We start from the raw sequence: 16,630 nt of genomic DNA on the forward strand, positions 1-16,630 counted from the left end.
GGTCAACGAGCGTGCTAAGGTTTAGGAAGGGAATTTGCGAAGGTTATTTAGGAGGTGTGTCCACGCTGTCTCAGGGAAAATTATTACCAGCGATCGCCAGGGGACTTTTAGGGTAGGAAACTGGTCCCTGTATGCTCATATTCTGCCATCCCCCAGGAGGTATCCCATCTGCTGTGAAATTCTTGACCCCCTCTGGATTGTCAGGCTAGAAGGAGGGGGATACATAAGTGAGTATGAATTGGCTTTTCTGGAGATGGCCTGGGACATGGGATATTTAACCCATCTATGTTTTCATCTGCACCTGATCAAGCCCACCAAGGCAGAACGAACTTTAAAGGAGAAACAGTCTTGGGCCACGTGGTGTTCTGGTTTGGCTTTGCTGACTGGCAGGTGAAGACACGCCGATCCCCCTTCTCCCTCTGGGATCTGGCAGGATTTGGACAAGGATGACCTACCCCTCCCCCATACTGGATGATGACGTGCCCGCCCCCCAGTGCTCCACCAGGACCGGAGGCTGCCTTAATGCCTGATCCACGGCCAGGTGAATTTCCTGCAGCAGCCGCTGCTCCTCCACCAGCTCTCCCACAGGTCGTAGAGCCGCCACCTCGTCAGGCTCCAATCCCGGTGACAGAAGTCTCTGGCCAACACTTGCACGATCCAGCTCCAGCTGAACCGCCCAAGCTATACCCGCCTCTCCCAGTGAGTACTGACAGGAAGGGGAGGGAGATGCTGGAATTAAGCAGAGACTGCACTCTGCCAGAGAGCTGGAGGGAACAAAACAGAACAGACAAGAGATTTGCAATGCTAGCTGCTGCTCTGGAAAAGTCTATCTCGGGCCCTTCAGAAAACCTCCTCTGCCCCAGGGACAGGACAGTCCTTCAACCGGTCCCAACAGAGGCCCCGGGCCCCGGTACAGCCAAAGCAGTGTGCCCGGTGCCAAGGTTTTGGCCACTGGAAGAATGAATGCCCTAAGGCAAGGAAGGAAGAGGAAGCTCCCGCAGTTGTGGGGCTTGCTGACTTGGAAATTAAATAGGGCTGCCGGGGCTCTTCTCCAGTGGACCACATTCTGTCAGACCTCTCCACCATGACCCGTCCTTCTTGGGTGGCCCCACAGGGCATGGCTTAGTTTCATTGAGTTAGACAAGAATGCGGTCCATGTGGTCAGATTGGCTAGTTTTCTGTGGTTATGGTTTCAGTGTGTCTGCCCTCTGATGCCCTCTCACAACACCTACCATCTTACTTGGGTTTCTCTTACCTTGGACGTGGGGTATCTCTTCACGGCTGCTCCAGCAAAGCGCAACCGCTGCTCCTTACTTTGGATGCAGGAGCATGGCAGAGAAGGGAATGGCAAACCACTTCAGTGTTCTTGCCTTTAGAACCCCATGAACAGTATGAAAAGGCAAAAAGATAGGACTCTGAAAGATGATCTCCCCAGGTCGGTAAGTGCCCAATATGCTATTGGAGATCAGTGGAGAAATAACTCCAGAAAGAATGAAGGGATGGAGCCAAAGCAAAAACAATACCCAGCTGTGGATGGGACTGGTGATAGAAGCAAGATTTGATGCTGTAAAGAGCAATATTGCATAGGAACCTGGAATGTTAGGTCCATGAATCAAGGCAAATTGGAAGTGGTCAAACAGGAGATGGCAAGAGTGAACATCAACATTCTAGGAATCGGCGAACCAAGATGGACTGGGATGGGTGAATTTAACTCAGGTGACCATTATATCTACTACTGTGGGCAGGAATCCCTTAGAAGAAATGGAGTAGCCATCATGGTCAACAAAAGAGTCTGAAATGCAGTACTTGGATGCAATCTCAAAATTGACAGAATGATCTCTGTTCATTTCCAAGGCAAACCATTCAATATCACGGTAATCCAAGCCTATGCCCCAACCAGTAATGCTGAAGAAGCTGAAGTTGAACAGTTCTATGAAGACCTACAAGACCTTTTAGAACTAACACCCCAAAAAGATGTCCTTTTCATTATAGGGGACTGGAAAGCAAAAGTAGATAGTCAGGAAACACCTGGAGTAACAGGCAAATTTAGCCTTGGAATACAGAATGAAGCAGGGCAAAGGCTAATACAGTTTTGCCAAGAGGACTCACTGGTCATAGCAAATACCCTCTTCCAACAACACAAGAGAAGACTCTACACATGGACATCACCAGATGGTCAACACCGAAATCAGATTGATTATATTCTTTGCAGCCAAAGATGGAGAAGCTCTATACAGTCAGCAAAAACAAGACCGGAAGCTGGTTGTGGCTCAGATCATGAACTCCTTATTGCCAAATTCAGACTTAAATTGAAGAAAGTAGGGAAAACCACTAGACCATTCAGGTATGACCTAAGTCAAATCCCTTCTGATTATACAGTGGAAGTGAGAAATAGATTTAAGGGACTACATTGAATAGACAGAGTGCCTGATGAACTATGGATGGAGGTTCATGACATTGTACAGAGATAGGGATTAAGATCATCCCCATGGAAAAGAAATGCTAAAAAGCAAAATGGCTGTCTGAGGAGCCTTACAAATAGTTGTGAAAAGAAAGAAGTGAAAAGCAAAGGAGAAAAGGAAAGATATTCCCATTTGAATGCAGAGTTCCAAAGAATAGCAAGAGAAATAAAAAGCCTTCCTCAGCGATCAATGCAAAGAAATAGATGAAAACAACAGAATGGGAAAGACTAGAGATCTCGTCAAGGAAATTAGAGATACTAAGGGAACATTTCATGCAAAGATGGGCTCAATAAAGGACAGAAATGGTATGGACCTAACAGAAGCAGAGGATATTAAGAAGAGATGGCAAGAATACACAGAAGAACTGTACAAAAAAGATCTTCACAACCCAGATAATCACCATGGTATGATCACTCACCTAGAGCCAGACATCCTGGAATGTGAAGTCAGGTGAGCCTTAGGAAGCATGACTATGAACAAAGCTAGTGGAGGTGAGGGAATTCCAGTTGAGCTATTTCAAATCCTGAAAGATGATGCTGTGAATGTGCTGTACTCAATGTGCCAGCAAATTTGGAAAACTCAGCAGTGGCCACAGGACTGGAAAAGGTCAGTTTTCATTCCAATCCCAAAGAAAGGCAATGCCAAAGAATGCTCGAACTACCACACTATTGCACCCATCTCACACGCTAGTAAAGTAATGCTCAAAATTCTCCAAGCCAGGTTTCAGCAATACATGAACCGTGGACTTCCAGATGTTCAAGCTGGTTTTAGAAAAGGCAGAGGAACCAGAGATCAAATTGCCAACATCTGCTGGATTGTTGAAAAAGCAAGAGAGTTCCAGAAAAACATCTATTTCTGTTTTATTGACTATGCCAAAGCCTGTGACTGTGTGTATCACAATAAATTGTGGAAAATTCTTAAAGAGATGGGAATACCAGACCATCTGACCTACCTATTGAGAAACCTGCATGCAGGTCAGGAAGCAACAGTTAGAACTGGACATGGAACAACAGACTGGTTCCAAATAGGAAAAGGAGTACGTCAAGGCTGTATATTGTCACCCTGCTTATTTAACTTATATGCAGAGTACATCATGAGAAACGCTGGGCTGGAAGAAGCACAAGCTGGAATCAAGATTGCTGAGAGAAATATCAATACCCTCAGATATGCAGATGACACCACCCTTATGGCAGAAAGTGAAGAGGAACTAAAAAGCCTCTTGATGAAAGTGAAAGAGGAGAGTGAAAAAGTTGGCTTAAAGCTCAACATTCAGAAAACTAAGATCATGGCATCTGATCCCATAACTTCATGGGAAATAGATGGGGAAACAGTGGAAATAGTGTAAGACTTATTTTTCTGGGCTCCAAAATCACTGCAGATGGTGATTGCAGCCATGAAATTAAAAGATGCTTACTCCTTGGAATGAAAGTTATGACCAACCTAGATAGCACATTAAAAAGCAGAGACATTACTTTGCCAACAAAGGTCCGTCTATCTTTTTAAACCTTTTAAACTGTGGTGTTCATCGCTGGCACCTATTTGTATAATAGCCAGGACATGAAGCAACCTAGATGCCCATCAGCAGACGAATGGATAAGGAAGCTGTGGTACATATACACCATGGAATATTACTCAGCCATTAAAAAGAATTCATTTGAATCAGTTCTAATGAGATGGATGAAACTGGAGCCCATTATACAGAGTGAAGTAAGCCAGAAAGATAAAGACCAATACAGTATACTAATGCATATATATGGAATTTAGAAAGATGGTAATGATAACCCTATATGCAAAACAGCAAAAGAGACACAGATGTACAGAACAGACTTTTGTACTCTGTGGGAGAAGGCTAGGGTGGGATGTTTCGAGAGAACAGCATCAAAACATGTATATTATCTAGGGTGAAACAGATCACCAGCCCAGGCTGGATGCATGAGACAAATGCTCAGGCCTGGTGCACTGGGAAGACCCAGAGGAATCGGGTGGAGAGGGAGGTGGGGCGGGGGGGATCAGGATGGGGAATACATGTAAATCCATGGCTGATTCATGTCAATGTATGACAAAAACCACTACAGTATTGTAAAGTAATTAGCCTCCAACTAATAAAAATAAATGAAAAAAAAAAAAAAAGAGGATAGAAACTATCTCTTTAAATGGCTGTTAAGATTAAGAGATGGTTAATGGGTGAACTATTTTTGTTTTGTTTTATTTTAAATAAATTGAATAAAATAAAAAATTTTTTTAAATAAATAAAAAATAAGAAAATAAACTGTGGTGCCAGAGAAGACTCTTGAGAGTCCCTTGGACTGAAAGAAGATCCAACCAGTCCATCCTAAAGGAGATCAGTCCTGGGTGTTCATTGGAAGAACTGATGTTGAAACTGAAACTCCAATACTTTGGCCACCTGATGTGAAGAGTTGACTCATTGGAAAAGACCCTGATGCTGAGAAGGATTGGGGGCAGGAGGAGAAAGGGATGACAGAGGATGAGATGGCTGGATGGCATCACCGACTCGATGGACATGGGTTTGGGTAAACTCTGTGAGTTTGTGATGGACAGGGAGGCCTGGCGTGCTGCGATTCATGGGGTTGCAAAGAGTCGGACAGGAGCGACTGAACTGAACTGAACTGAACTGCCAGGGCTCAGAGATATCACGTCCCCAAGAGCCCATGATAACCTTAAAAGTGAGGGACCAAAACATTGATTTCATGCTGGATACAGGAGCAGAACTGTCAGTAGTAACAAAATCCTGTGGCACCACTGTCCAAAAAGACCACTGCTATAACTGTGATAACAGGAGAAGAGATGATTAAATCGTTTTGCCAGCCCTGAAAATGTCATATGGGGGGGGGGGGCACCAAGTGATTCATGAATTCCTCTACATTCCTGAGCGCCCAGTACCCCTGTTGGGAAGAGACTTGCTCTCCAAACTAGGAGTACAAGTGACTTTCTCCCCTGAGGAGAGGCTCACCTTCTGGATGAGCACTATGACTTATTTACTCTCTCTCTCAATACCCTCCCGCCCCCCCCCCCCAAGATGAGTGGAGGTTGCATGAGCCTCCGAAGGAAGAACCGAGTGGGCCAGAAGAGCATGCAAGAGAGCTAACTCAATTATTCCCTGAGGTCTGGGCAGAAGACAACACCCCCTCCCCGCAGGCTGGCTAAACATCAAGCCCCAGTGATAATAGAGCTCAAACCAGACACCATCCCAGTTAGAAAGCGCCAGTACCCGCTACCGACAGAGGCCTGGGCTGGCATACTGCCCCACATCAATAGATTGAAACAAGTGGGCATTCTAGCAGAGTGCCAGTCGGCTTGGAATACGCCAATCCTGTCAGTCAGAAAGGAAGGAGGACAGGACTATAGGCCTGTACAAGATCTCAGGCTAGTCAACCAGGCTACTGTGACTTTACACCTCACTGTTCCAAACCCCTATACCTTTAGCCTCCTGCCACCAAGGACTAAAGTTTACACTTGGCTAGATCTCAAGGATGCCTTCTTCTGCATACGCCTCGCCCCAGCGTCACAGCCCATCTTTGCCTTTGAATGGGAAGATCCAGTCGGGAGCATCAAACAACAGCTCACTTGGCTTCCCCCACAAGGTTTAAGAACGCCCCAGCCATCTTTGGGGAAGCCTTGGCTTCTGACCTGGACTCATTCCATCCGGAAGAGTATGGATGTTGGCTCCTACAATACAGGGATGACCTGCTACTGGCTGCCGAGACCAAGGAAAAATGCTGGAAAGGGACAAATGCACTGCTCCAGCTGTTGATGGAAGCAGGTTACCGGGTGTCGAAGAAGAAGGCACAGATCTACAAAGAGGAGGTAAGGTATCTGGGGTTTGTTTTAAAGAAGGACTCAAGGTTCCAGACCCTAATTGGCTCCTATATACTGATGGCACTAGCCTGATAAATCAGGGACAACGGCTGTCAGGTTAGCCAAAGCAGAAGGGGCCATCAAGACTGAAAAGGGATGGTGGGAATTGCCAAGTGGCAAATTATTGGTACTAGAGGACCTGGCACACACTCTGGTAAGCCAAACACACCAAGCGACCCACCTAGGCCATGCTGCCTGCTCATAGGTTAATGCTGCCTCTCGGGTATTCAGACAAAAACCTCCAGGTATTCAGCTGAAAGGCATGCTGCCCCTTGAACACCTGGGAGTGGACTTCACTGAAATGAAACCTCACCAACACTACCGTTACCTGTTACCGGTCATGGTATGTACGTTCTCGAGATGGTAAAAGCTTTTCCTACCTGGACTAAAACAGCATCAGAAGTAGCCCGGTGCCTGCTTAGGGAAATAGTTCCCAGATTTGGATTTCCTACCAGCATTGGATCAGACAATGGTCTGGCTTTTGTAGCTGATTTAGTATAACAAGTAAGCAAAACTTTAAACATCAAATGGAAACTGCACACTGCATATAGGCCCAGAGTTCTGAGATGGTGGAGTGAACCAACTAGACACTTAAAGAGACTCTCCAAGTGGATCAGAGACTGACTGCTCCTGGGTGGACTTGCTTCCGACGGCTCTGCTCAGACTCAGGATGACCCCACAGTCCCAAGGCTATTCTCCATACGAAATTGTGTATGGGAGGCCCCCTCCCATAATAAAACATGTGTCAATAAATTTGTCTCAAGTAAGGGGAGATAGGATTTCGCAGCAGGTGGAACTGGGTAAGGTAATAAATCGGGTAACTAAGTTTGTACAAGAAAGGGTGCTGTTCCCCCTTGGGGAACAGATTCATGAGTTTATGCTTGGTGACCAAGTATGGGTCAAAGATTGGAAACTTGATTCACTAGCCCCTCAGTGGAAGGGCCCTTATACTGTTATTCTAACTACCCCTACTGCAGTTAAAGTTGCAGGTATTGCCCCTTGGATCCATCATACGAGGGTGAAGAGAGCATACCATGCAGACCCAGAAAATGTGGAGTGGACTGCACAGAGGGACCCTGCTGACCCTCAAGAGACTAAGATCATCCTTAAGAAGAAGGAAAAGAAGATCCTGGACCAGCCCCTTGAGGATGAAGCTGCATAATCAACTCCTGCTGCTTGGTCTCATCAATGTGCACATTCCTATGCCAACTTCCACAATACCTCCAACTGTTGGGTATGTGGGGCTGTGCCTCTGTCTGTGATGGATGGACTTCCCTGGTGGCTGTCACTGCTCCGCCAAGGAGATTTTAAACCACTCTGCTCTTTTCTGGGACACAATCATAATCTCTCCCTGCTCTCTGGGTGTAAGCCAGACCTGCAGTCAATAGACTCGGGTCATAGGGTTACATTTGATATAAATGCCAATGAAACAAAAGCCTAATCTACAACAAGCCCCGGTAAATCTACCTTATTTACATGCTAGGTGGACATGATCTGTGTTTCAATGGTATGAGTATATTGCTGCCTTATTCGTACCCTCTATAGGGACAACAGATATTATGATTAAAGTACAGGCTTTGACTAATTTCACAAAACAGGCCCCCCTAGATAGAACAAAAGCCATCCAAGCCTTAAATGAAGAGCAAATCCAAATGAGGAAAGCAGCAATTCAAAATAGAATGACTTTGGACATACTCACAGCTGCTCAAGAAGGGACCTGTGCTATAATTAAGGTTGAATGTTGTGTATGCATTCCTGTCTTATCTGGCAATGTATCAACTGCTTTAGATGACATGAAATAACCAGGTAAAAGCAATGTCAAATGAAAACATTCCTTTCTGGACTTCGGTCCTATCTTGGGTGAAGGGCGATTGGTGGAAAACTATATTTACCATCATTATAGCTGCCTTGATAGTTCTGCTTTGTGGACCCTGAATTTTACAATGTATTATGAACTTTTTAACCCGAAGGTTGATGTCATTCTCCCAAATTGGCAGTCAGAGAGCCAGGGTGCAATATATCCCTATGAATGATGCTCATAATACAAGTTAAGAGCATCAAGAGGGGGGAATGAAGGAGGAAACAGACAGAGCTGGACTCCATCTTAGGCCAGGCTGTGAACATTAGGCTACACACATGGTCACCCTCCCAACGGACTCTGAACTTTGTGCCCGGTGTCTATAGAAGTGGCATACCAATGGGAAACCAGACCCCCTGATAAAAGAGCCTAAGGACTTGTACTTGGACTCTCCGTTGCCCAAAAGAATATGCTAATTATCTCTGTAACAGAACAAAGTGATAAATTCCATTATGTTTATCGGGATATGACCACAGGCCTATTGATAAACATCCACTGTTTATCTAGTCTTGTGACACATGAATCATGGGTTAACTTTGATCATATCTCTCTTTTATCTTGTCCAGACTAGTTTCAAGGAATTTGGGGAGGTGTGTTTGAGCAAGCACACTTAGGGTATATAAGGTTTTCACACAAACTGATCGGGGTCCTTGGCTAAGAGGAGACTCTGCCTTGGGCCCACCGGTGTAATAAACTGCACTCCACTATCTGCATTGTCCTTCTGAGTGAGTTTGTTTCCTGGAATGCATGGCTACAACATGAGTTTGAGTAAACTCCAGGAACTGGTGATGGACAGGGAGGCCTGGAGTGATGCAGTCCATGGGGTCACAAAGAGGTGGACACGACTGAGCGACTGAACTAAACTGAACTGAACAGAGAAGATCAGCATGGCCCCTGCCCAAGGATGACATACAAATTCATGAAGCGTCCCATATTTTTAAAACAAACTTATGGTTACCAAGGACAAAGGTGGGGGAGGAGAAAGAATAAAGTATGAGGCTGGGATTAACATATACATGCTACTATATATAAAGTAGATAACCAACAAGGACCTACTGTATAGCACAGAGAACTATGATCAATATAGTGTAATAATCTATAAGGTAAAGAATCTGAAATACATACACACACACACGTATATATTCACACACATTGTATGTATAAGTGAATCACTGTGAACTATAATCAATACAGTGTAATAATCTATAAGGTAAAGACTCTGAAATACATATGCACACACACACATATATTCACACACATTGTATGTATAAATGAATCACTGTGAACTATAATCAATACAGTGTAACAATCTATAAGGTAAAGACTCCGAAATACACACACACACACACATATATATACTCACACACATTGTATGTATAAGTGAATCACTGTGAACTATAATCAATACAGTGTAATAATCTATAAGGTAAAGACTCTGAAATACACACACACACACATATATTCACACACATTGTATGTATAAATGAATCACTGTGAACTATGATCAATATAGTGTAATAATCTATAAGGTAAAGACTCTGAAATACACACACACACACACACACACACATATATATTCACACACATTGTATGTATAAATGAATCACTGTGAACTATAATCAATACAGTGTAATAATCTATAAGGTAAAGACTCTGAAATACATACACACACACACACACATATATACTCACACACATTGTATGTATAAGTGAATCACTGTGAACTATAATCAATACAGTGTAATAATCTATAAGGTAAAGACTCTGAAATACACACACACACACATATATTCACACACATTGTATGTATAAATGAATCACTGTGAACTATGATCAATATAGTGTAATAATCTATAAGGTAAAGACTCTGAAATACACACACACACACACACACACACATATATATTCACACACATTGTATGTATAAATGAATCACTGTGAACTATAATCAATACAGTGTAATAATCTATAAGGTAAAGACTCTGAAATACATACACACACACACACACATATATACTCACACACATTGTATGTATAAGTGAATCACTGTGAACTATAATCAATACAGTGTAACAATCTATAAGGTAAAGACTGAAATACACACACACACACACACACATATATACTCACACACATTGTATGTATAAATGAATCACTGTGAACTATAATCAGTACAGTGTAATAATCTATAAGGTAAAGACTCTGAAATACACACACACACATATATACTCACACACATTGTATGTATAAGTGAATCACTGTGAACTATAATCAATACAGTGTAATAATCTATAAGGTAAAGACTCTGAAATACACACACACACACACACATATACTCACACACATTGTATGTATAAGTGAATTACTGTGAACTATAATCAGTACAGTATAATAATCTATAAGGTAAAGACTCTGAAATACACACACACACACATATACTCACACACATATACACACACACATACACACACACATACATACATACATATACACACACATACATACACACACATATACACACACATATACACACACACACATATACACACACACATATACTCACACACATTGTATGTATAAGTGAATTACTCTGAACTATAATCAGTACAGTGTAATAATCTATAAGGTAAAGACTCTGAAATATACACACACACATATACTCACACATATATACACACACACACATATACACACACACATACACACACACATATACTCACACACACTGTATGTATAAGTGAATCACTGTGCTGTACACCTGAAACTAATACAACACTGTATCAATAAATCAACTATATGTCAATAAAAATAAAATTAAAATATTTTTAAAAAGCAAAAGTGTGGAATGATCCTTAGCAACCATGAGGACCTTGGGAAGTGCTTAAAAATAGAAGTTGTGGCCATGAACAAGAAATGTGTTCACAGTTGCTATGGGGGAAAAAACAGCAAATATTCCACTGGATAGACTCAGACACTTTAAAAGGCAGATTTCTACATTATGGGAACTTTCCCTGTTTCCTCCTGACTGTACCAAACCCAGGATTGCCCATTTAGCAAGCAGTTGTTCAACCACCCATAAGTCTATAAGAGACCACAATAGGTATTTTGGGAGGCAAAGAAGTAGAAGGTTCTGTCCTTGTTTTCAAAGTGATTACAACTGGTGATTGGGTTGATAACATTCAGAAAGAAAAAATTCGGCTTCCCTGGTGACTCAGCAGTAAAGAATCTGCTTGCTGTTGCAGAAGATATGGGTTTGACCACTGGGTCCGGAAGATCCCCTGGAGAAGGAAATGGCAACCCACTCCAGTATTCTTGCCTGGAGAATCCTATGGACAGATGAACCTAGCGAGTCCAAGAGTGTGACACAACTTAGTGACTAAACTGCCACCATCAAGAACAAATGAGCACCTCCAAGCAATCCCAGGCTGCTGGATTCCAAGCTGAAGACAGCCTGGAATGGAAGGGAGGAGTCAGTAGCTCACAGAGACTTCTTCCAACCTGGGATAATACTGGCTGCTCCTTATTTACCATTTCCCTTCTCTGAGCTTCCATCTCTGTACAATGAGAAACCTAGGGTGTCATGAGAGTTTATAAAGTTGATAGCCCAGAGCAAGAACTGAGTAAGAACCTACTTTTATCATTATTAGCAGTAGCAGCAGCATCAATATAATTATTAAGTAATATCTCCTAAAGTAATATCTCCTAAAAGAAGAATTTCCCAAAAGGTAGGACAGTGTCTTGCGAGTCCCACCCTGGAACAGAAACGCACTTGCCTGCTGTTATCAGTAGTATTTAAGAAAACTGACTACTTCATGAATTAAACAGTTGTTTATTCCTTGTTGGGCTTCCCTGATGGCTCACTTGGTAAAGAATCTACCTGCAGTGCAAGAGACCCTGGTTCCTGGGTCGGGAAGATCCACTGGAGAAGGGATAGGCTACCCACTCCAGTATTCTTGGGCTTCCCTTGGGGCTCAGCTGGTAAAGAATCTGCCTGCAATGTGGGAGACCTGGGTTTGATCCCTGGATTGGGAAGATCCCCTGGAGAAGGGAAAGGCTACCCACTCCAGTATTCTGGCCTGGAGAATTCCATAGACTATACAATAAAGAGTCCGCAAAGAGTCGGACATGACTGAGAGATCTTGTTTTTTTGTTTGTTTGTTTGTTTTTTATTACTTGTTTTCAGGCTACAGTCACCACAGATAATGTCCTTTGAGATGCTGAAACCAAGTTCCCAACAAAGTCAACACTACACAAGGTTGGCAGATGCACAAGCAGATACGTGGAGCCATGTGTTTATAATTGGTGTCCACTAGTGGATGATAGGAAGCAGATTGGTGACAAAAGCAATGTGCTCAGATCAAAGTCACCCAAGGAGGGAGGGATTGAATTGCAGAGGCCCCATACAGCTCCCAAGATAGGCCCCAAGCTCGATGATTGCAACACAGCCTGATTTTTCATTGCCTGCAGAAGCCTTTGGGTGGAAAGCCCATTGCCCATGGAGCTATGCTGCTTGCAGGAGGAAATTTTCTCTAATTCTTCCACCCAGAGAAGGCAACATCCCATAGGCTTTACCAAGAAGGGAAATTGCTTCTACTAGGTCATCAGTATGAAATTGAGTCCCCATTAAACTGAGTTCCCCTGTTGAATTCACAACTAACCTCTCTATCCAAAACGTTATTCTCTTTTTTGCCCCACCCATGCTACCCCCACGATGGAGGAATATCAAAGAAAAGGAGGGGCTGAAACTGAGCAGGACCCTGAGGAGCCCTCCTGAGTACCAAAGCTCCTCTGTGTCCCTTCTTTCTTGTTTACAGAAAAAGGCTTTAGTCTCCCAGACCTTCCCTGAGTTCCAAAGAGCAGGCTCAAGCAGTTAATAATTAGGGAAGTGAGGGAATGCAAAAACAAAGGAAATGCAAAGTCAAGAAACAATAGCTCAGTGACAAAACAGAGTCCGAGTTCCTCCTCAAAGGATATATAACAATCTGATACATATCTTTGAGTTATTTTGCAGGAACTAAGACCCTCAGCCAGGAAGAAGATGGTGACTACATGCTGACCACAAGAATGTAGACTCCAGACTGGGTGGAATCAGAAGCACGATGATGCTTAAAGTTCCCCAAAACTGCACCCTGTTATCTCAACACCAACCAACCAGAAGAAGGTCATGCCCTCTGCAGCCCTCACCCCAAATGTTGCCTTTAAAAACCCTATCCTGAAAGTCATCAGGGAGTTCAGATCTTTGGCGCACAAGCTGTGCATTCTGTTTGGTACCCTACAAATTAACACAGTACATTCCTTCACCATAACCCAAGTCAGTAGATTGGCTTTGCTGGGCATCGGGTAAGCAGATCCAAGTTCAGTTCAGTAATGAATATTATTTTTTTAAAAGTAAGAGGAAAAAAAAAGAAAAGAAAAAAAAAAAGTAAGAGGAAAGAATTTCAGTGACGTAGATGCTCATAAGTTTGCTAGTAAAGTGTCAGTCATTTAAAGTGATAATACCTTTTAAATATTTAGTGTTTTAAATATGTGAATCAACTTCATTGAAATGTGGTAATAATAATGAACAATAAACTTCTGTGGAAACCCCAACAGAAAAATTTCATTCCTCTGCCATGAGAAGGCAGTTTCTTTTAATTAGCACTGAAACTAGGAGCCACTTTGGTATAATGAGCAAGAACTCTGCAGTTCAGAGGAGAAGGGTAGGATCCCAGAGGGGCTGGGGGGCCAGGAAGGTGTTACAAGAGGCAGCCAGGGAGGGGGCAGGAAGCAGCTCCTGAGGGAACACTTGTGTCTTGGTGAGAAAGGTCTTGGCAGTGCCTTCCACACAAGGAAATCCTAGGTCTTCACAAGAAGCTGAAGAGTCACAGTCCTCAGGGTGACCACCTGAAGGTCCTCATAAAAGACCTGCCTTAGCAGAGTATCCATACCCAGAGCTGGCCCCCTTCCCTGATTTATCAGACCTCCATGTGCAGCCTTGGATCAAGGCACAGAAATGTGGCTTTAGCTGTGATTCCTCATGGTCAGGAATACATGTCTCCAGCTCCAAAAAGAGCCTGCTTGCCTCTCTTCACTGAACAGAAAATCCCTCCTTTCTCAGAGACTCAGGCTGGCCCCACAAGTTGTCCTCATATCCCCATTTGCAGCCTCAAAAAACCTCATCTCAAACTCTTTCCCCAAAGAGAAATGCCAGAAACATCCACATCATACTGTAAAGGACAGTTTGCCAAAAAGAATAGTTTTATCCACCCCTCCTTAAGTGGCCTTTCAAATGTTGTTTTTCTCCCTCTGCTGGGTATGAATGAATCACATCCTCCGGAAATACAACCCGTTGAGTAAATCAGCACAATGAAATATCTTAAGAAATAAAGCTAGTTTGGTTGTTTGGTTGAATCATTGGATGGAGGCAGCTTTAGCCAAAGACTTGAAACCCTGGAACAGGCATCTTCTGATACTGATTCAAGGTGAGTTTTACATTGAAGCTCAGGTATTTGTCCAAGTGAAAGGGCAAGTCAACTTAATATAGAGCCCTTAATCAGTGACTCATTTACCTGAAAAATTGAAGAGAGTCAAAGTAATCTGGGAATTCAGCCTTAGGAGCAGCATGGCTGAAATTCCTTTTAAAAGAACAATAGTAGGGAGCTACCAAGGAGAGGTTGTATGTAGTTCAGAACATCCTTCATCAATGTGGTGGAAAAATTAAAGAGATTTAGAACTCTGCATCCAAAGATATATAGATATATAGATAGATAGATCGATATAATTATTTTATGGTCACACAGTTTGCCCCTGTATTTCAAATTGATGGACTAATTGGGCATTACTGGGAAGGTGAGTAAAACTGGGGACAGTTCAGGAAACTGGGTGAGGCCCATCTGCCCTATGCAAATAAATAATACTCCCAGACATGGGCAAGACTTTCATTCCCTTCTAACACTAGAATGCACTCCTGGATCTAAGAATGAGAGGCAGTGGGGTCACAGTGCCATCTGAGAGAGATGGCGTAAACCAAGTTACTCTTCCCGTCTGTGTGTCACAGCCAAAAGACACCTGGCTGAGTAAAGGGGGTCGCAAGTACCAGAACACAGGTGAGTGCTCCCCGGCGCCCCCTAATTGATGGAAGGGAATTACAAGTGTCAGTACTCACTGGGCACAAAAAACACACCAAATCACAAGAGAAAATTTCTTTTCTTTTCTTAGCTAGAACAATACATCCCTCCAAACCACAATCCCTCAAATTTCATTCCAGTCAATATCCTTTCAGTCCAGTTCAAGCTGTGGCTAGGAATTCAAAATAAATAGTGCTGATTTTGAGAGCCACAAAACTTTGCACACAAGAATAAAGTCAGTTGTTATTGTCAGGGGAAAAACTACATACATCTTTGGTTCAGAAGGTAAAGAATATGCCTGCAATGTGGGAGGCCTGGGTTGGATCCCTGGTTCAGGAAGATCCTCTGGAGAAGGGAATGGCAACCCACTCCAGTATTCTCACCTGGAAAATCTCATGGACAGAGGAGCCTGGCAGGTTACAGCCCATGGGATCACATAGAGTTGGTTATGACTGAGCTAGTAACACTTTCAGGGGAAAGATGGGGCTGAAAGTCAAGTGGTACAAAATGGAAAACTTCCTCTTTATAAGGGCAGTCAAAGTGAAAGTTGCTCAGTTATGTCCAACTCTTTGTGACCCCATGGACTGTAGCCTGCCAGGCTCCTCTGTCCATGGAATTCTCCAGGTCAAATTATGGAGTGGATAGCCATTCCCTTCCAGGGAATCTTCCCAACCCAGGGATCAAACCCAAGTCTCCCACATTGCAGGTGGATTCTTTACTGTCTGAGCCATCAGGGAAGAGCAGGTAGGTTGGTCTTAATAAGTTAATGACTGATCAGTTCAGTTCAGTTGCTCAGCCATGTCTGACATTTTTCGACCCCATGGACTGTAGCACACCAGGCTTCCCTGTCCATCGCCAACTCCCGGAGCTTGCTCAAACCCATGTCCATCAAGTCGGTGATACCATCCAACCATCTCATCTTCTGTTGTCCCCTTCTCCTCCTGCTTTCAATCTTTCCTAGCATCAGGGTCTTTTCCAATGAGTCAGTTTTTCACATCAGGTAGTCAGAGTTTTGGAGTTTCAGCTTCAACATCAGTCCTTCCAATGAATATTCAGGACTGATTTCCTTTAGGATGGACTGGTTGGATCTCCTTGCAGTCCAAGGGACTCTCAAGAGTCTTCTCCAACACCACAGTTCAAAAGCATCAATTCTTCGGGGCTCAGCTTTCTTTATAGTACAACTATCACATCCACACATGAGTACTGGAAAAACCAGAGCTTTGACTAGATGGACCTTTGTTGGCAAAGTAATGTCTCTGGCTTTTAATACCCTAAGTTGGTCATAGCTTTTCTTTCGAGAAGCAAGCATCTTTTGATTTCATGGCTGC

The 16,630-nt window shown here is 43.3% G+C and overlaps 2 pseudogenes; both read left to right on the top strand.

Moving 5' to 3' along the window:
* Positions 1-474: 474 nt before the first annotated feature.
* The window catches only part of LOC122422528, a 42,796-nt pseudogene continuing 26,640 nt past the window's right edge, over positions 475-16,630 (top strand).
* On the top strand, positions 9,035-9,135 carry LOC122422982 (annotated as a pseudogene).

Source organism: Cervus canadensis, chromosome 20 (assembly GCF_019320065.1).
Source record: "Cervus canadensis isolate Bull #8, Minnesota chromosome 20, ASM1932006v1, whole genome shotgun sequence".
Lineage (NCBI taxonomy): Eukaryota > Metazoa > Chordata > Mammalia > Artiodactyla > Cervidae > Cervus > Cervus canadensis.